Raw genomic sequence first — 21,577 nt, forward strand, 5'->3', positions numbered from 1 at the left:
CCTTAATAACTTCTTCCCGACTAAGCAAATTACGTATGCACGCGTGTTACGGAGGTGGGAGGAGAGAGCGACGCTGTTGCTCACGTTGGGTGAAATGGGAAACAGAGGGAAGGAACAACCGCACAGTGTTGCCATCGTCTTAATTTCTTGCATGACATGGAAGCCGCTCGCTGCGCCAGGTTCTTCTTCCGTCCAAGATCCAATGTCACAATTTTGCAAAGTGTTCGCTGTTGCCCCCAGGAACGACAAACTTTTCTTCCCGGGAAAGTCGCACGGCGGGTGTATCGTCGGGATTATAAGCCGGGAAAAGTTACCGCACCGAACCCACAGGTACCAGTGTGGCAGTAGTATGCAATTCTACCATTTTCAAGACGATAGATACTGTCAAAAATGCTGGGCAAAAGAAACAGTGTGGATGCTGGAGGACTATTACAGCATACAAAAAAAAATGGTAAAACAAACATTACACAACACCGATACATCGAGTTCGCTTTGCACTATCCCCATTGAAAAACCGGTAATTAAATTGAACGTTGGCCGCAGGGCTATAATTTATATTGTCCTTCAATAAATCAAACCAGCTGTGCCGGCTGGGTTTGCATTTTATTCGACAAAACGGTACACTTTCCAATCGCCCTACCGGCAGTTGTGGTTGTTTGTTTGGTCGGAATTTTCCTCCCTACATTCCCTGCATAGGGGGGGGGGGGGAATCGATGTCCGGAAGTTTCGTCCACGTCCAATATTTATTGCACTATTTAATATCGGTTTGAGTTTGTTTCATCAATCGTGTTGTGCTGATTTACCAAAAAGGAACCAGGGTGGGCGAAAACAATTTATAACACAAACACTTTACAGAAAGGTTTCACAGAGGAAGGGAGGGGGGAGTGCAAAAAAGGATCCCGTTGCTAGTAGATTTTTAATTAATTTCGCGCAATAAACAATAATCGTCCAGCGGGGAGGGAGGTTTTCGGCCCACGATCTAATGAATCGCGTAAATCACGCCGCAAAGCGGGCGTTTCGGTTTTCTCCCGTTTGTGTGAATCTTCGTCCTCTTCGCCACACCTTTTTGCAAACGAGGTCGATGGACCTGTGTGTGAAGAAAGGGGGGGGGGGGGAGGAAAGCGTTTTATGGTGTGTCGCCTTTGCGGTAATCTCAAATCATCCCTGACAGTGTGCGCATAAATCAAACGCCTCGTGGATAAAGTTAAGAAACTCTCGGCCCCACAACCACACGACCGTCTGCCGTCCTGGAACCTGTTTCTGTTCTGCTCAAGTGCGTGCGTGTGTGTGTGTGTGCCTATGCTCGCTGAACGTCCCTAAATCCAATTAACACATACTCAACGCGATCGGTCGGGGAATCCGTGATGGAAAGGCGGAAGAAACAGAGGAAGGAGTCCATTTTCAGTTTTGGCGTATTTTCCGGAAACGGTGCGCTAGAAACCCCAAGCAAACGACCGTTTCTGATAGAGGGAGGGCGAGAGACGATTGTAGCAAATCAACCTTCCTTTCTTCCTTCCATTCTCATTGCTCTTCCCATGACCGAAAGGAATCTTTTGTGCTGTGGAGGTCCCTTAATTGTATTTATTTTATTACGCGCGTTCCCCCTAAAAAGGCTGCAGAAGATGGCAAGGGGCGTTAAAGCTATTGCTCGTCTCGCCCCCGTGAAAACCGTCCGAATCCCAACACCCTTTCTTTAAAAGGAAAAGCGACGGAATGAGTGTCCCTCTCTCCCGTTCTCTCTCTCTCTGTCTACTGTTGCTCGCTCCCAAGGGGCCGATTGCACCATTTGCGAAGCACCGATCGAGCCTCACCGTCGTCAATTGGCCGCCCAAAGTGATCGATCGAAAGTGCTTCCGGTGTTGTGTGGTGCTTTTGGGGGGGAGGCGGTAAGTGCGTAATCAATAATCGAGTGTTGCGGTTCCGGCGTGTGATGTGCGCGCGGGAACCGTTCTCATTATGCTTTCATGGCGTGTGCCTCCGGGCGCACACGGGCTTGTGTCTGTGGCCCGTTCCCATCCGAAATAACGAACCCACCACGTCTTCACAATCAGGAATGGTAAAAGGTGTAAGAAGGAAGACAGAATCGAAGACACGTGCTATCGTGCTTCTACCCGCAACTGTATCGTCCCCCCCGTTCGCTTACTGTGGATGCCAATTTACCACTAATTCAGTGTCCGGCCGCAGAGACTCGGGGACCAAGCGGGGACCGTCCGTTTGTCCGTTCACACACCGGATGCCAAAGGGAGGGGGCCATACCCAAGAGGGCAATGGTAAAAGAGGGTCGATAAAAACATAAAATTGTTTATCATTCGGCTGTGCATTTTTTGCCTGTTTGTTTGTGATTGGCTCTTGGCGGTCTGTGCGCGTACGTGTTCTGCATGCCGGTTGGCGAACGTCCGGACGCGGCCTGCCTGTCGCTCACGCTTAATTACGCAAAATTTGATTAGGTAACCGTGTAAAGGGTACCCCGCGCAGAGAGTAGGTGCAGCGGAATGGGGTTAGAATGGGCCAACCAAAAAGCACACACACACACACTCAAAAAAACAGATACTCCGAAACTCGCAACCGGACGCGCGGGGAGTGTAAATTTGTAAATATTGCTATGCGCTTTTTTCTCTCTTTGGTGTTGCGCCCGGCGGTGGTTATGCTGTTTCGCAAAATTTCGCATCCCAAGCTTCACTTCCGCTGTTTTGGTGGTTGGCCGGATGTGGGAAGGATGGAAAATTAAAATGTAAGCTGAACTGAGGAAGAACGGCTCGGCAAATAAAACGTTTCCACCCCAGTTTCCCAGGAGGAACGATAACGCACGATTTAAAGTTAAATTTCGATGTCGAGCGGGAGTTTTGTGCCTATCTGCGCGCTGGTTTGTTACGCTTTAATGGCGATGGTTTTTTTTTTGTCTTTACCTATTATAAGCAAAACGATTCTTGGAAACTTTTTTTTCGTCATCATTCGGAAGGCAAAATTGACAGCTTTGGTATTCAACTTACTGTATTTGAGCTTTTTTTCTCCTTTGCCTCATACACACACAGATAGGTCCAAAGTACGATAACCGATCACCGTGATAAGGGTACGGTGTGGTTGTCGCAGCTGTCAAGTGGGAGATGATAAATTATGCTTCAAATTGTTTACCTCCATTAGCCCTAGGACACAATCGCTGTGCTTCGCTAGGAAATGTGCAGCGAAGGGACTGCAAAAGCAAGCGGGAAGCAAGGAACCGTTTGTTGGGATAAATCTTTTTTTTCTCCACCTCCCAAACGAAATGTTGGTTTATCATTGGGTTGCACCACCACTACCGTGGGTCTGGTTCCGCCTGGTAAGCTTTCTATAGGGCTTTCCACACATAATGCCGCTGAAAGCCATCGGCCGGGGCAGATGAATTTGGGAGGCTTTTAAGGGACGGTAGCAAAATGAAGAAAGGGAACTGTTACACCTGTCGAACTTTTGATTTTGTTGTTGCTGGAGCTTGTTCTATGATGTTATCAATTGTAAGGCTAGGCAATGATGCTTTTAAAATAAAAATGAAAATAAATGTAGATACAATGGAGCTTCTGCGCTCTCGCACCAAATATTTTGAGCTCCTGAAGGTATGCAAACTGTTTTACAACACTACAATTATGGCTTATTACGTTCTGCTACTGATGCTCTCGATTTACTCTCGTCCATCTTGCTGTATGTTCGCTCTGGTTCTTTTCGTCCTCGTGATCCTCTGTCATGTAAAACACGTTATACTCTTTATACTTTCAATGATCCTCTTCTATCCTGTTTCAGGTTGTTTAACCACTTTTACTATCTCTTTAATTTCGACTCCTCTCTTAACTCTTCCCGTAACCGTCTTCTTTCTTCTAATATTCTTTCTCTTAGTTTTCTTTTACTCTCTTTTTTCTCTAAGTTTATGATAGTCTCTACGCTCTATCTGTGTTTTTTATTTAACTTTTTTCCTAGGTCAGGAAAGAAAGAATGTTCATAAAAATTATTACAATATTCCAAAAAATAAAGAATTTCGTCAATATACTATTTCAAATATACTAATGACAGTCAAATTTAAACTCTTGGTTGAGTCCCGATGTGCTCAGATAAACGGTGTTCCACTGTATTTAAACTATTTTGAAAATATGCAACTAATGAAGCTAAAATACATTGATGGTTCCAAAAACCGCTCCTGTGTTATAACCGTCTACCAAACCATGGCCTGCGTAATGAGCGATCACACAAAAAGTAAACAATCTCACAATCAAGGTCTGCAGAAGACGAAATGAAACGAAACTACTCTCAGCAAAATTGAAATTCAATGCAGCTCGGCAACTGATTTGTAAAATTGTCCATATACTTTGCATCGCGACACGGATAGTGTGCTGTTATGCATACCTAATTCACAAGGCTCATTCAATTCCAACCTTCAATCTCACAACCGATTACCAATATTCACTGCACATAAAAGGTGTTAACGCGTATATCTTCGATTTTGTTTTGTCATCAAATTCCCACCCCCGCCATCTTCAAATTTGACTAGCATCATGAGGCACACATACTCCCAACCATTGCCATTATAAATACTGCGACATGTTTACACATTCCAGTGATCCATCCGCATGTGCACAGGAGATGCTCCGGAGCACACGGGCTATCTGCATGGGGAAGCGCTCCCGGTGCCAGACGGTTTTATTGTGCGAGTGTCATAAAAATCGTCATTTTCGATTCCATCGAGCTAATGGACCGTTCGCCGTGGTGCCGGATTGCCAGCGGCCAAGGCCAAACCAGACGGGCGACACCGTACCGCACGCGTGTGTGTTTGTGAGGGTACGCGCCACGCAAATCAGGTTTATTCGAGCGCAAATCACTCTCGGTCGGGTGCGTAAAAGCTCACAAGCGTCCCTTGTGAGGCAACGTGTGCGCCGGAAGGTCGCCATATTTTCATGGTACCACCATTTCTCTAAAGTGTGGTGCCATTTTACAGATTACGGCACACACACATACCAAACGAGTTATGGACGGCTTTTGTTCGCTTCACTTGATCGGACGAGGAGACGAGATGGTGACGTCAATCTTGCGAATTTTCTGCAAGTTCACACAGCGACGGTAGCATAGCGCTGAAGGTAAAAAGTGGCACAAATATGATAACGGTTCATTAGTTTTCCAACAACTCTCCAGCACGAGCCGAACACTACGTAACCGTGGAGAGCAGAGGAAGTTTCCAAGTTGAGTTTGGACGTTCAAGCATTCCTTTTTTTTATTTCCCATCATCAGAGACGTGCCTTCCAGTTGATTTCTTTCCACCGAAGACTAAGAGGTAAAATTAAGAGCACAAAACCATCTTGTCCGGTATGCTTGCCGGAAATACAAGGAGAACTCGAAGAAACTATGCACCATTTTTCTGCCAAACAATACAAATATCATGCTCCGTCAAATTTGCCCTTTTTTGTTGGAACTACAAACGGCTCGGTGTAGAGTAAAAATTGGGTCCGGAAGTTCACGATGTTCTTGTGGCATTGGTTGGGATTTTCGGGGGTGTAAGGTACGTAATCAAGCGGCTTGTTTTTCGGAGAAATTCTGAGCATTCTCTAGAGTTAACAGAAATCACAGTTCGCCGTAAAACAAATGTCTTCTTGGAAAGTAATCCTTACATAAGAAAGCGAGTAGGTTTTGTATTGGCCGCAACTAACCTCACTTCTCTCTAACCCAGCTTCTGCTACTTCTTTGCGTGTGTGCATTTATGCCTTGAAGTTTCTTTCCCGTGATATGGTGTGGCGAGAATTTGTCAAACTGGCACGACTATATTTTGGCAGCTTAGATTTCCCGTTGTTCCACTTCCCCATCCAGAGTACGCTCTTCCGCATCTGTCGTCCACCATGTGCGAGTGGGTGTGCTGTTGCTACTGTGAAAGAACTCAGCCCACGGAAAGTGTGGATAGCGCGAGGTATAGTAGCGAGTGGCAGGTCCCGCTGGCAGAGATTTATTTAGTTGCAGAAATGATTTATGGTACACGAGCAGCTCAGCTGCAGGGGCGGGCATCTTGGGAGGTTTCAGTTTACTTGTGTCTTAAGATATCTCGCCTGTTAGACGTTGGCTATCGTGTAGTAGCAGACGTACCTACACACCTACACCACTAGCTCGATCTTGACATCCTTGTTCAATCGTGCCATCGAATGTTATTGGAATCTTTGGCATCTAGCTGTCCGAGAGTGTTCGTTACTATGGCTTTCCACCTCCACAAAAGTCAGATCTACACCCGGCCCAAAAAAACAGGTTACAGAAACGTCGACACTCCTGCTTGATGGGCAGCCAGCAGTGCAGCAAGACAAATGGTCACCAAATTTATTGGGCCACATTTGGTGTCCTGTGCTGTTGCCTGGACGGCAGCAAGTCCCAGCGGATGTAGGAGAATGTGTTTCTGTTGTTTGGTGGAACTAGTTGAGTAGATTGGTGTACCGTCGTTAAGGCAATTGTTTGGCATCGAACTCCAATCAGCGTTCGGGTTTGGTTCGGGTAATTTAGTAGAAGACCTTCCAGTTGCAATGTTTTGCAATTTGTGTTGCAATTGTTCGCTTAACAAGATGATAAACGAGATTGCGCTACGAAAGACCGGTGATTGCATCACTGCCACAAATTAATGAATTGCCCTACTTATTAAACTTCTGAAATGCATCAATACAGTCCTGCTGGACAGGCCAGCAGGCCAGCAGTAGGAACTATGTTGCACACCCAACTGAAAGACATGAAAGCGGCGGAATAAATTGAAGATTTAATTTAAATATCTTGCTCGAAGGAAGGATTAATTACAGGCCTTCATTTATCCGTCCCGATCCGCTTATACTACACCGAGATGACATCATCCCGAGAGTGGACAGCCTCATCCTTCCTCCCTCTCAAGCGGCAAACAGGAGTTATTTCTCGGCAATGTTAACTCATGGAAATATGCCACAGAATGCCATTGCAGCTCAATGTACCGTGCAAGAAGGTGAAAGCGGGCGAGAGGGGTCGCTGAATGTATAATGTCTTTTAAAAGCCATCTCGTCCGTGCAAACCCGTCGAAGAGCAAACGAGCCGGAAACTTTTAATGAGACCCGGGAAGCACGGGGCACAATCTGCATGTCCTTTTTGCCGTGGCGCCGTGTTTCCATTGGGGAGAGATGGAAAGGATCCAGCAGAAAATGGTGACATTTCATTCGCATATTCATGGCATGCCTTTACACGTTTGTCGGTACGATTGGGAGTGGTTGGTATTTAATCACTTTGTACGCTTGGTAAGTTGGAGCACTCTGTTTTTTTTGCCCTCCCCACAGTGCATAACTACGATCGACTCCTTCGGGAGCTAGGCTGCTTTGCTGCTCTGTGCAATGGGGCAAATCCGTAAGCAAATGCAAACATTTCAATTTAACATCGCTTGAGCGATTTTCTCTATTTTTCCTGTCGCTGTATTCATACGCTGCTGGTGCTTGTGTTGTTGATGTGCCACTTACGGCGTAAACTCATCCCGTTTTAGCATTTTCGTAACTCTCGGCTCGACCTAACCCAAGGATGACTGGGTTTTCTGAAGTAGGCGCAAGGCATCAGAACCAACAGCTTTTGGGGCGCGAGCAGTGAAGCAACAAGAAACAAACACAATGTTAACAATATCATCCCATCCCCCCATCCTCCTCCCATCATCCAACGTAAGGTGTGGTGTGGCTGTTGATCGGTGCAGCAGGTGCCACCCTGTTTCCCTTTCAGCTATCGTGACTGTTGTGTTGTGTTTTCTGTGGGCAATAGCTGTCAAGGATTTGCTGCAGGGGGGAGGGGTGGGGGTGATGGTTTGAGGGCATTGTTTTCTACGTGAAAGATCCTCCAACTCCAATTCCTCCCAACCGTTTTCGCCCTCGAATGTCTTGAGCGCGGTGAAGCATTAAAAACAGGCTTTGGTTCAGTTCAGTTCCCTTTTCTTTCCGAGTCGAACTGCTGACAGGGGGTTTGGGAGGGAGGGAGTGCGTGTGGAGACGAGAAAAGTTTAACTCCCGCTCCCTGGACTCCTTTGCCAAAAGGTAGGCTTCACCGGAATTTGCCAATCCTTTTGTTTCATCGCCCAACAATTCGACAAAACAACAAACGAAACGCCGCCATCTGCTTTTGGGGAGTTCGGTCTCTCTCGGGTGTGGGCTTCCTGCACAGCTTCCTACGCCCGTCTTTCATCGAGCAAAGTTGCAAAAGCTTTCGACCATGGCGGAAATGATGAATGATGTATTGCTGGGTGCTAGAGTTGGGCGTCTTTCTGTGTGTGTGTGTGTGTGTGTGTGTATGTACAAGTGCGCAGAACAATAAAGAATGGGAGCATGGGGTGGATGGTTTATATTTTTCTATCTGTCAACTTCCGCCGTTGTTGTTTCATCGCTGCTCCATCGTCGTTGTCGTTGTTGTTGTTATGCTTTCCCAGCAGGAAGTGAAAAGAGTTTTATGCTTTGTTCTCGCACCTCGTTTGCGCCGGCTGCTTGCCGCCTTCCCGGGCAATTCCGGGGTGATGTTGTGCTGTGGCGTAGGAAAATAATAATCCGTCGCAAAAGTGCCGCTTAATAACTCTCGGCGCTACTACTCGGTTCGTCTGTCTGCACGGGAAGCAATTCCGGTGCTGTGTGTGTGCATCGAAACAAAGCTCGTAAAAGGTGAGACAATGTCAATTGTCTAGCACTGTGTAGCTCGTCGTTGTGCCTTGTCTCCAGTTGCCTCACCCCACTGGAATCGTAAAGGTGGGGTAAATGCTAAAAATACCTGTCTTTCGGATGGCACAAACATGTTTCTTTTGCCTCATGGGAAGTTATGCTTTGCAAGGATTAGCATTGACTTGTTTGATGCATGGGTTGGAAATTTTTAGAAAAAGAAAATTACATGAAATACTTTTATTGCTCAATGAAATTTGTCAAATTGTAGTTCTGTGGAATACGAAACAAAATTCATTAAATAAAAAATAGAATAATCCATTCATACATTCTTCTTCTTCTTCTTTGGCACAACAACCGCTGTCGGTCAAGGCCTGCCAGTACCCACTAATGAAGAGAGCTTGGCTTTCAGTGACTTATTGTTACCATAGCAGGATAGTCAATCCTACGTATGGGGCACGGTCTATTCGGGACTTGAACCCATGACGGGCATGTTGTTACGTCGCACGAGTTGACGACTGTACCACCAGACCGGCCATTCATACATTATTAAAACAAATAACACAACTTCAATCCAAACTTACAAGCTATAAAACAAGACTAAGATAGGAAATAAGATAGAACATGCCTTATTGACTTAATATAAACAACAAACATGGAAACTAGCTTCAAGTACGAAACGAAATACTTCTTTGTTTCCTTGGACTCTACATGTTCATAAAATTCAGAATTGATTACTTCATAGTCTACGTCATTTTTGCACGATCAGTAGCCGAAATCGACCGTCCCATCCCGATTCAAAAGATATTTATTGATCTCCCGTTGTTTCGCATCTTTTTGTTTCGACTCGCTCACCAGGAACGGAAATGAAACATGTTTGCTCGATGTACCTGGCAGTTCCTTCCGCAAGAGACTCACAAACTCTCCCACCCACACGCTCGGGCGCTCGCTCTCTCTCTCTCTCTCTCTCTCTCTCTCTCTCTCTCTCTCTCTCTCTCTCTCTCTTTCTAATGGTTTAAATGTCTTTCTAACAGGCTGCTAGATTGACGCGTGCGGATCTCAGCCGAAACAGGCAGGCGAAACGAAAAACGGATGCAAATTGTCACCAGGATAGAAATATTGGCAAACGACCATACCCCCTTTTTAACGCCACCAAGGGGTCGGGAGGAGAAAGATGTTGCACGTGCCCGAATGAAAGCCCGGGAATGCAGTGGAAATCTGCCTCCATCTCTTCCACCCAATTTTGCTCCCCGGGGAGAGAGAGAGAGAGAGAGAGAGAGAGAGAGAGAGAGAGAGAGAGAGAGAGAGCGAGAGAAGACCAACGCTGCCCTTGTGGCGCTCCTCCTGCCGGTACCGTTCCATTTTGTGCAGAATTTTAAGACATTCTGTCGACAGCAGATTTACGGTAACTGACGAGGGTTTTATGAGCGACGAATCATGCAAAAAGGGATCAGCGCATAAATCGGCACCGGCTTCATCGTCTTCACACCCCCCACGGGGTTGGAGTTTCACAAACGGAAACGGAACGCGTGACGCTGTCGTCGGCTTGGATGTTTCAAAACCGGCACCACCGATCCATTGTTTCGTTCGCCTGCACTATGAAAGGCGCCAGACAACCGGTGGTGGTGTGGCACACGTTCGGGGCTTCTGCAGCCAGCAGCACACAACAGCCGTAGCGAAAGGTTTTCCTTTATGATCTCGGCGCCGGGCGCCAACTCGTGGAAGGAAAGGACGAACAGAACGACACAATTTGCCGATATAATTAACTTCCCAGGATGGGAATCGTTTCGGTGAAAAAATGGAAACTGAAACTACGGGAATCCATCGCACAAAGGATGGTATGAAATGTTTTCGGCACCGTTGTATCGGTGGCTGTAAATTTGGCAAAGTATTTTGCGAGACACGGATTTCAATGAATTCCATTGGTGCAGAATTCATTGACGAAGAGAAATTCTTCTTCAACAGTCAACCCGTTTCGGGTTCTGTTCCAGCGTGTTCTTGCGTTTTGTCAGGATGATTTTTAACATCCTAATTGGTTTGCTTACATGGAGCTGCTTGTGGAACATGATGTAAATTATTCAGCAAACACTCTAAATCTCAGAGTCAGTCACTCTAAACGATTGATTTTGAGAAAACTACTTTCTCAAAGTTTGTAGAGTAGTAGGCACAATATTGTTATAAGCAACTTTTGTGAATTTTGGAAAAAAAGTCTACGATACAGCGTTGCCTTAATTAACGAAGCGAGCAATTCTACAAAGAATTTGTTGATTTCATTACATTAAGCACTTAAAAAATCATCAATGTAAAGTGAGCGTATTCTTAAGATATACCAGTCGCATATACCAGTCATCTCACCGTCCAGGCGATACATTTTTGTATTAAAAAGCACACTTTTTGTGAGTTCATTTTGTTCGTTCCTAATAGAGTCTAAATCAAAATAGGACCATCCGTGCTACTAGAAACGTTCCGTTTAGCAGCAGCTCTTAACCCCTAAAATGCTTCCCAGAACGGACCGCTTCGGGGCACATTCGTGGCGGTATTAGAGAATGGTTATTAATCCGTTACTTAATCAACTGCACACTTGTTGATGTTATCCGTTGTGCGCTTTCCAGCGAGTCACAGTTTAGTGCCGAACGGAATAAATCAACCTGCCTAATTTTTCCCAAGAAAGCAAAACCTTTTCCCCAAATACGTGGAAGAGCAGTCAAATAAAGCGAAATTTATTCAAACCTTCACGCGTGCACAATGCACCCTTCTTTCCTTCGACAGCTATCCTTCAACCGGGCGAAAAGGTGAACAGGATATTTCCTTCGTCATATTTTTGTGTTGTTATTAAATCATCACCAGCCCATTCGGCCTAGGGTTGGCTGATTGTATGCCCGGGGACCACCTGCTGGAAAAGGGTCCGCATCACTGTTGATGGAAATGTCTCCCTTATTGATTGATGCCGATGGAACCCAGCAATAACACAAAAAAGAAACCTTTCAGAGGACAAAGGTTCCGCTTTTGGGCTACAGAATCGCATTACAGAAACATATATTCACCATTTATTTTTATTGCTAAGCCATCTTCACCGTATAAAAATAGGACCGCCTGTTTAAACGGGCGCAAGAAGGTGCTAGGATTTCGTCGTCAGCATCTTACCCGGAGGGCATGGGAGGGCAAAGGTCGACTTTGCCGATGGATTGATTAGCTATTTATGATGCAAAACACGGGCACGTGCCCGATGCCTTTGAGAGCGCAAAGCCTTAAACTACCGCAGGCTACGCGCTTTTAAGTTAATTTCCTCGCCATGAAATTCAAATAAACTCGGTGCGCTCTATTTCGAAACCAAACAAAACTCACTGGCGCAAGAGCTGGAGTGCCAATCACGACTCTCTAGCGTCATCAAACCTGCTGACCCAATTTAGCCTTCAGCAATAGCCCCAAAACCCAGCGTCTCGGGCATTATCGTTCTTCACTTGTGAGATTGAGATAATGAGCCGCCCGAAAAGTAACGTTCGACGGCGCGAGCTCGACTAATTTAGGGCTCCATCCCACTTCTCTTTTTTTGTGTTGCTGCTCGTTGTTGGTGGCCAAATATTATTCTTTTCCCGCTACGCCCTCCAACCGTATACGAGCTGTGATCGGTTTCAGGGTTTCCTCCTGTCGCGTGAAGGGAAAAAGCGTGCGAGAGTAAATAAACAGGATAAAAAAACAACAACAGCAAAGAAGCTGGAAATCGAAGAAAATATGTAGGAAAAATAATACACCACCCGTTGCAAAGTTCGGTGTTCTGTGTGTGTGTGTTTGCGCGTCTTTTGCTACAGCGCACGAGAGCGCTTCGTGCCGAACTGACAGGCTGGTAATTAACTGAATTTTCCCAGATCGTTAAGTTTTCCTCCCAATTTGGGCTATCCTCAAACTGTGAAGAGGGGCACGCTATCTCACCATGGTTGCCGCTGTGCCCTGCTGGATGCCGTGGGCGGAAACCTGGGAATGGGAATGCTTTTTGGCAATTCCAAACGGCTCCATCAGGGTGAGTGGCTGTTGCGCGGGGGGGGGGGATGTTGGAATTTTGCATGTAGGTTGTTGTGGGACGGTGCGTGCTTATACCGACTCGGAGTTGGCCAGAGGAAAAAAGAGCTACAGTACAAAATAAAACCACAATATGAGATCTCGTGCAAACGTTGGGTAGCGTTTGCTTTGCTTATCCGAGTATCGTTTTGTATTGAATCTAAGGAAAGCGGCAGTCGCAGAGGAGTGGGCAGAAGCAAAGCAAGAAAAACATTCTCCCGCTTCGGCAATGTGAGAAGCGAAAGTTTCACGCGAGTGAAAATGATCCGAAAATTACATCATCAGCTACGGCAGATCGGTGCTGCTGCTTCCTTTTTTTTTGGTCTTCGCTGAGTGGGAGCACCGAGCAGCCGTACATCCGTGGCCTCTGGGGAGTAAGGGCAGCAGAATAAGGCATCCCCAAGCACCCAAAAAGGGTGTACAATTTGAGTAAAGCGAGAGCAGTTCTCGTATTTCCTCCCGCACGCTTTATGAAAAGACAGCGGAACTTGCCGTCGTTCCATCATCATCAACATCCTCGAAATAAAGCAGGAAAAAAGTCGAGGCGTAAGGCTCCGGCGCAGAAAGAAACATAAAAAAGCCACAAAAAGAAAGCATCAAACACCACAAAACAGTGCGGCTGGCCCCACCCTGTTCCGGTTCCGGAGCGGAGCTTGGAAAAAGGCGATCCGTTACAGCCCAAGGACGCGCCCAAGGAACGAAAACGCGAGCCGTAAAGCGGTGCCCCCTTCGTGTGCGTACCGTAACGTTTTGCCCGACGGGTTTAGGCTTCAGCCTGTCGGATGAAGTTGCTAGGCGTTAGGTTTTCTGGGCGTTTCGTTGTGCCTCCGGCAGTTGGACTGATTTGTCGTATCCGCTTCATATATACATACATATTTGTTGGGAGCATTGGGAGCCTTTTCTAGGCTACAATACATTTGACGGCGAGATAATTCGCAGATTGGAGGCGTCACGTATGATGCCCGAGATGCTGCGGGATATATGGGGATGGAAGTCTGTAGTGAAATTGTTTGAGAGAGGGAACGTTCTGTGATTTTAAGTCATAAAGTAGCGCTGCTCGGTTTTATCACCGGTCGTGGCTAGTGGACAAACTTTGGTCGTTTTGCAAACTCTTAGGCGTTGGAGTTGAAGATGCCATAAAAGTTGGTCTACAGTGTACAGTACAGTGTCTAACACGTTCTGAAGTCGTTTTATGGCAAAGAGGAGACGTTTTAGATTTATAGACACACATAGAGAAAGTTTTAGACCATTGTAGTGTGCTGTCGATGACGATGGATGAAGTAATATCAATATCGAAATCCATTTGAAGGCATCATAATAAAGACACGTATATAGTAAGAAGTATTGAATATTGATTAAAAAAATACGAGGCATAAAACTTCGTAAAAATTCATGGGAATAATACTTTGAACATTAAACATTAATGTGCAAAACATGAAAAAAATTACATCTGAATTCGAAACATACTATCAACAGTTTTTTTTTCTTGTTTAGTACTAAAGCATGTGTAACAATCAAAATGCATGTGGTACTCGGTTATACTGGCCTATTTTACTAACTTCATAGAATTATTGTATATTTGTGTGTATATCGGAATATCAGTCCTTGTCACGAGAGAACGGTCTGAATAAGAATCGATCCTATCCGAACTTGTAGGAGCCGGTGCTTCTGTCGAATGAACCATTGAACTACCTCTGAGTATGGTGGTCTATATCCGATTAAAATAAAACAAAAGCTGATCCGCTGTAATTAAATATTTGAAAGAATTAATTCAACGATTCATTATACGCAAATGGCACACAATTGCAGTTCTACTTTCATAGAATCCGTTTGTCAATGATAGCCCATCGAGAACGAATTAAAAGTAAATGTCAAAAGATAAAGAGAGATGTCAAATAATGGACTAACGCACACACTAAGCATCAGTTGGTAGGATCCAAACTTTGCTCTTACTCTAGCTACTATGGCTTCTACAGTCTATTACTGGCATGAAAAACGAAAACAGAAAATGGACTCCGAAAGCTCTTAGTTCCCCAAATCAAATTATCCCACGTCTCTCCCTTGCACAACATTACAATGTTTCAGTTTCTTTTTTTTTTGTTGTTGTGTCTATAAATTTCCCTATTGCTTTTACTGCCGGCTGTTCTCCGGTATCTATGCCCCGAACACACCGCTCTCAATGCCGCCCCGAATCGCGTGTATCCGTTGCTAATTGCTGGCTCGGCAAACTTGTCCTTCCCGGAAAGAGTGCCAGCTCCCACGGGACTACTTCATTCGAAATTGACTTTTCATTTCATTTCTCTCCACATTTTTTCCCAATGTCCCATCCCCCAAAACACACATACACAGAACAGCGTCTGGGAGGGGAAAAGTGTAGGCTTTTCAATTCCCTCATGTGCCGGTACACGTGCGAGCACTTTTTTTTTGTCTTGCTTTGCTGTAACGTCGTTTTTTATCGCTCGAAAGACCGGAAGACAAATCAAAACTTTTCAAAACAGCAGCGCGCTGCATCACTCTCTCTGACAGGTTGAAAATCATTTCGATTCAATAATATTACCTTGTTTGCTTTTCTTTTTACGGCCACTTACTGGGTGGAAACCACCGAGGAGGAGGAGGATAAGTGTCGCAAGGAGCGGATGATGATAGAGACACTCCATTTTCCGACTGTCATCCGATCTGTCAGCGTAATGGCGTTTGACACGATGCCACGGTGCTGGCAGCCGCTAGCAGGAGTTGCACGGGACAAATTTACAGATATATTTGCGCCTTTCAAGTCATCATCTCGTCCCCGACGGCAGACAGGTTGGGCATTGGACGTAGAATGATCTTGTGATGCATTGCTTCGTAATTTAGCACAAACGAATTATCAGTAATCCGAAGATAATTTGCTTTACATTAAAGTATGGAGAGCTATTATAGGAAAAAAATGGCTGAAAATGCTGACAAAATACTAAGCTTGGCTTCACATTTTGAAGGAAGATTTCGATTTTTGTAACGGAATAGATTATGTAAAAGAATTCCTAAAGCAAATCTCGAAACTATCTTCTTGTTTCAAAGTCGCGTCGAATGTACTACAAAAAAAAACCATTTGATACCATGTTTATTTGCAACTTCGATGACATCATGCTGTCATAAAAAAGAAAAAAAAGCATCATCGATCGCACCCTGCCCCAAGCTGCAAGTAAACGAAAAATTGCATTCTTCTTACGTCGGTGCTAAATCGAATCACAGAGTCGCCCCACGTCAAACCTCCCCTGTAACTGTAACCGGAGCTCTCCGCGCCGACTGGCCACTTGGGATGCGCGTGCAATTTATTTATTTTAATATTGGTATCACTTTTCCGTGCCAGCAATTTTCCCCTATCTTCCATCAGCTCTCTCTCTCTCTCTCTCTCTCTCTCTCTCTCTCTCTCTCTCTCTCTCTCTCTCTCTCTGTCGCTCTTCCTCGACGCTGCATCTCACTCACCGGGAGTGAGAGATGCGTTCGAACCATTTTCCCAATTGGCAGCCGCGGCATCAAACAGTACGGAAAATAGTTTCGCGCTTCATCGCCGCCCCAGAAGATCCCAGCTGTTGCGGTAGTTTCGCCAAACAAGGGTGCAAGTTAGGCCACCGGCCAGAACGACACGAGCGCCAAACCCCCAAATTTTGACTTGCCAAACCCCCACGTGGTTGGATGTGTAATGGATACGTTTTCTCGCCCGCAGACTGACAGATTTGGGGGGAAAGAATTTCAATTTTTCGGTTTTAGGTTTTTACAACCACTTTGGAGCACAAACTTCTCTTTGTGTTTGACGTCCAGGACATAGACAATAACAAAGAAAAAAAAGAGAACCATACAGGACGTTGATGATTCATCCACAAAGAAAGCCCATCCCCTGTACTTCTTGAACACACACGTCAGGTCGGCTGCCACGAGTCAGCAGACTTGCCTTCGCGACGCCCACCCGACTGATCGGAAAATTGAATTCCTGGGTCCGGGTCTGTGCCGGACGGCATAATCGGTGCACGATTTTATTGAACAGCAGGATGGTAGGAGCTGGGTTGGAAAACACGACAATGAGCCGCGTTTTTCAATTTGGCAACGTGCCTGCATCGGCTGTCACGTAATGCGATACCCTTTGTGTGTGCGCGCCACCCTTTTTTTGGCGCAGAGAGATTGCACAGGCCGCACCAAGAATCCCTCTTTGGTATGGTTGCCCAGGAGAAGGGGTGGCGATTTTAATTTTTGAATAATTATTAGATTTTTATTATTTATACCACGACACCACCACGACCGCGGGAAGCATACCAATCCGCTCATCCGGGGGCTCATCAGCTTTCCGCTCAATGTGAACGGGATTTTGACGGCTCGTTGCCGTCACTCCCGGTGACACCGCTGGTCCCCGTGCTTGCCACAATTTATATCAAAAATCGATCACCCTTTCGATGCGGTTGAGTGAAATTTATACACAGCGTATCCGTTTTTTTATTATTATTATTTGCTCAGTGCTGCAACAAATTATGCCCTTTCCGACGGACCAGCGGAATGGAATGCTTCGACTCCCTGCCACTGGGCTGACGTCAATCGAATTATCCCACTACGCCCAGCATGGGTTTTGGGGGGGGGGGGGGGGCTGGATTATTGCTGAGAAACGTAGAAAACCTATACCGTTGCGCGCCACGCTTTTGCCACGGCTCGTTGGGTCCTTATCCCTTTGGCAACGGTCCGGTTGCAGGATCGAACCATCATCAGCGCGTTACCGTCATGTTCGATTTTTGATCCATTTCGCGTATTTTCCATTCGTTTTGCTCCATTTTTTTTTGTTGCTCCCGCTGTTGTACATATGACCCTGGGTGTGTATGTGTGTGTATGTGTGTTTCTATTTAGTTAGTGATCAATTTATCACGATCGAAATACCATTCCACACCCGTTCGCCGAATGGCAGTTGGAACTGTGCCCGCCAGCCAAGCGGAGCCGTCGTAAATATAGGGCGTAATCATGTTTTAATGTTTTAATTTATGAGGATGCGCTGCGGAAAGCAATTTAATTTATGATGATGCGTGGAGGAGTCAACAAAGTTATCCGGGACAAAACACCCCAGGCTGGGTGAGGTGTGTGCTACCGAGGGTTGGCGAAACAAAACCGATCTGCGGGCTCTGTTTCCCCCTCGCAGTGTCCTGTGCTAATTTTATTAAGTGCAGCTGGTTTAAAGCGAATGATCGAATGCAAGCGGGAATTTAAGATTTTCGACAGACAGTAAAGCATCCTTGCTGATGATACCGTTTAGTGTACGGGTTTGTGATAGCAATTTGTATGAGAAAAAGGGATTAAAAGCGATTTAAAGCATACCTCTTTGGTGATGCATGACTCTTATCGTTCAAACTCCACAACGTTCTTGCCCAGAAAATTCGGGCTGTTTAAAGATGTTTCTCGGTTTCTAGGGAGCACGTACAAACATACATACCAGAGCGCTCTATGAGCACCAAAACCCGACAGTCCCACCACTCATTGGCAACCGGCTCCGAACCGGGCATAAATTACGTCCCAGTGGAAAATTAGATAATTTATCATCATTAATAACGTAATCGTTATTATACTAATATGTGTGTGTGTGTGTGTTCTCGGTGGCATCGGACCTTCACCCACGTTCACAGTTTTGCACATCACTTAGCTGTACACACTCACACGCATCCACAGAGCATTTAAGTTCGGCAAGGGCTTATCGTTCTTGTCACCGACACACGGCACCAACTGCCATCGTTTCAACAAAAGCAACCGCAAACTTGGGCATTGAGCTTTTGGGCACCAGCCAGCCAAAAACGAAAAGCTCCATCAACGCATGAAAGGATTTGTACGTCCTTTTTTTCTTTTGTCTTTTTGGGGACTTGCAAAGCAAAAAACTGGGACACAAAAAATCAATTTCCTCCTGCATGTGCACGTGCAGCTTTGTGCTGGGATATGGAGCACAGCAAAAATGGTCGAAGATTTTTGCGACCAGAAGGAGCCAGAAGGGTAAGAAACAAAGGGCTAGCCTCTTCCTGCTGGCCGTACGACAAAAGGCCTGATTGCCAGGCCACCAGGGGATGTTGCCACGGAAAATGACCACGCGATGAAATGGATCGAAAAGCGTAGCAGCCGGAGCAACAGCAAAAAGCGCACAACCGGGGCGAAAGAAATGAAATGGAAACTCAGTGTGTTTTTGCTTCATCGTCCCAGTGTCCCAGAGTGCCCCGTTGTGTGCAAGCAAGAAAAACGGACTTTTCGTGCGTATCGAACCGGTCCCGATCGTTGGAGCCGAAATGAAGGAGCCCATGTACCAGTGGCCCCAAAACCGTTCCAGGACGGCGTGCAAGCGAGGACCTTTATAATCGAGAAAGGTAACACCAACTTGTGTTTGTGTGCTACCGGATGCTTGCAGATGAGTTCACTTCTTTCTAGTAGTTCGCTGGAGAACATACAGACACACACACATTCGTTCTGTTTTTGCTGCTATCTTGCCCTATTCTTCGGTACTAGTGTGCCGAGTGCTTGTTATTTTTTGCAAACTTCCAGTATGTGCGATGGCATTTGTGATCGTTTCCAAAAATACCTATCCAACCTCGTGCAAAGAACAACTTCTTTGGTGACATCGAGAATGGTTGCTTGTTAGTGGGGAAAGAAAAAGGGGAGAACAACAAAGAAAGAATAACACGCTTCAAGCGCTTCAACATTCCCGAAACGATGCCGAACCCCCTCGAATGTCGGGCCAGAGATACCATTTCGTAAGCATCAGGTTCCGTGCTCCTTAGTGTGTCTGTGTGTGTGTGTGTGTGTGCATGCTCCATTGAAGCTTTTAAGGTGGCTTTGTCCTTCAGTGTTGGGCTCCCGGGGCTTCCGGGCTGCATTTCCTACCGAAACACGCTAATGTAACGCACACACATACACCCTTACACATGGAGAGAGTCATCTCATCCATTGACCATTATCCGCCCTCGTACACTTCCATCGTCGTACAGCAAACCCCATCTCGCCGACTAACAAGCGCCGGAGCGTTACGTTAAGAAGTGTCAGTTAGCATCCTTGACGGTTCCACCGTGCCGAAACCGTGACTGTGCATCTTGAACGATGCACAATCATGGTCACGTACGGTCGGGTTCGATGGTGAAGATTGTGCCGAGATAAAGACGCACAAAGAGGGGCGAAAGCGGTCGCACCAAGTCGGTTAAAGTGATTTAGAGCGTAACCCATTTGCAAGTACCATCGTGTTTCCGGTTGGGTATTTGACCGGCACTCGCACATGAAAGCCACATGCCGGGGAGGGAGGGCGAAGCGAGGGATGCAACTATTTTGGGCAGAATGAATGTGAAACTATCCCTCGTAAACGATGTGTGCGGTGCTCCGTAAAAGTGTACCCTATTGACCCGTTTAATGGTGTGGAGACTTTCCCGGAGGGTTGTAGCAACTTATATACTCAAACAGAAAGGATGTTACGCAAGCAATGAGCTCCACACATCCTCCTCGATGCGTTGATAGTGTGCTTTTAATGACACTAAATAAACCACGGAACCATTTTCATTATCATCGCTCGTTTGCTCAGGACCTTTCGAGGAGTATCCTCAAATCGATCGAGCTTCTCGAAAAAACAACCCCTTTAAACCATCTCCCAAACGATTGCTATCGTACCACACCAGTGTGACACAAAAGTTCACCTCGTTCGAATCGGTGATTAATTGAAGAGGTGAATAAATTTATAGTTCACTTCAAAGATATCTTTCGCTCTGGGCGCACCGTTTTCCCTGTGCTCCAAAATGCCAGCGGCACTACGGGGCAGGTGAAAAAGGGATGATGCGACGATGATGATGAGTTTCTTATCTGCTGCGTAGTACGTAGTAAGAACACGACTCCTTGTCGCCCTCCACCATCGATAATGTAAATGGAAACCAGCGAAGGGATCACAAACGGTGCAGGTCGAGAGAAGTTGTGTCTCTTACCTTGGGAGAGAAATTAATGGTAGAATTTTAATAAATGATCTGTCACTTCCATTTCCAAGCGTAGTGGTGGTAGCTGCAAAGAACGATGAGGGGTTGGAGAAACTCCGCTGGAAGGTAAACTTCAAGACAACTTTACCGCTTGACGAGCGCCGTGTTGGACAAAGATGGTGGGGTTCATTTTTCTTTGATGAAGTACATACTTCAGCAGCTCATTTAGTATTCACCCTCTTTCTAACTCTCTCTGTCTCTCTCTCTCTCTCTCTCTCTCTCTCTCTCTATCTCTCTCTCTCTCTCTCTCTCTCTCTCTCTCTCTCTCTCTCTCTCATAATCTAATGCTTTGCTGCCCGTGGGCAGGATATTGTAGACACTAGATACACCCACGGAATAGCGACTGCCACTGTTTGCGGGGACGGTGTAAACAATGGGCAACGGGCAACAGTTATCACAATATTTATGTCTGATGGAAAGCCGGCCCGTGAAGCATGATTGAAAATGGTATAGCGAGATAGCGCTAGGGCCCTTACCGGCCGTCGATTCGACCGAGCTGTGGGAGTTAAATGAGTAAAATTTCATACGCCCTACGGTGTGCAATTACTTACACATCTTGCTTGCTTTAGCCTCCTCCCTGCTGGAGAGGATACAGGTGGATATTGAAGTGCGCTCTTTATGGATGGTTTTAGGTGGCTCTTTTTTGCTACTTTTGTACGAGCAACTTTAGTCAACAACGCGGTATGGTTTCTGTTGAAGCCCACGATTAACTTAAAGCTTAATGTATGAAACAGAAATATAACCCACGCTCAAAGCGCACTTGCTGGGGCTGAGCGACTTGTTGGGATAAGAAAAAAGAAGCCTAGAAAACCACAAAAGTGCTCAAGTATCTTCTGGTAAAAAAAACTCGGTCCATTTTTGTAACCAGCGTAACGGCTTTAGTTGTGAAGGTTT

At 45.9% G+C, this 21,577-nt stretch overlaps 1 protein-coding gene across 2 annotated transcripts in view; it reads right to left on the bottom strand.

Moving 5' to 3' along the window:
- The window catches only part of LOC121592972, a 62,662-nt gene that overhangs the window by 34,495 nt on the left and 6,590 nt on the right, over nucleotides 1-21,577 (bottom strand). The window lies entirely within an intron of this gene.

The sequence above is a fragment of the Anopheles merus genome, chromosome 2L, assembly GCF_017562075.2.
Source record: "Anopheles merus strain MAF chromosome 2L, AmerM5.1, whole genome shotgun sequence".
NCBI classification, from domain to species: Eukaryota; Metazoa; Arthropoda; class Insecta; order Diptera; family Culicidae; genus Anopheles; species Anopheles merus.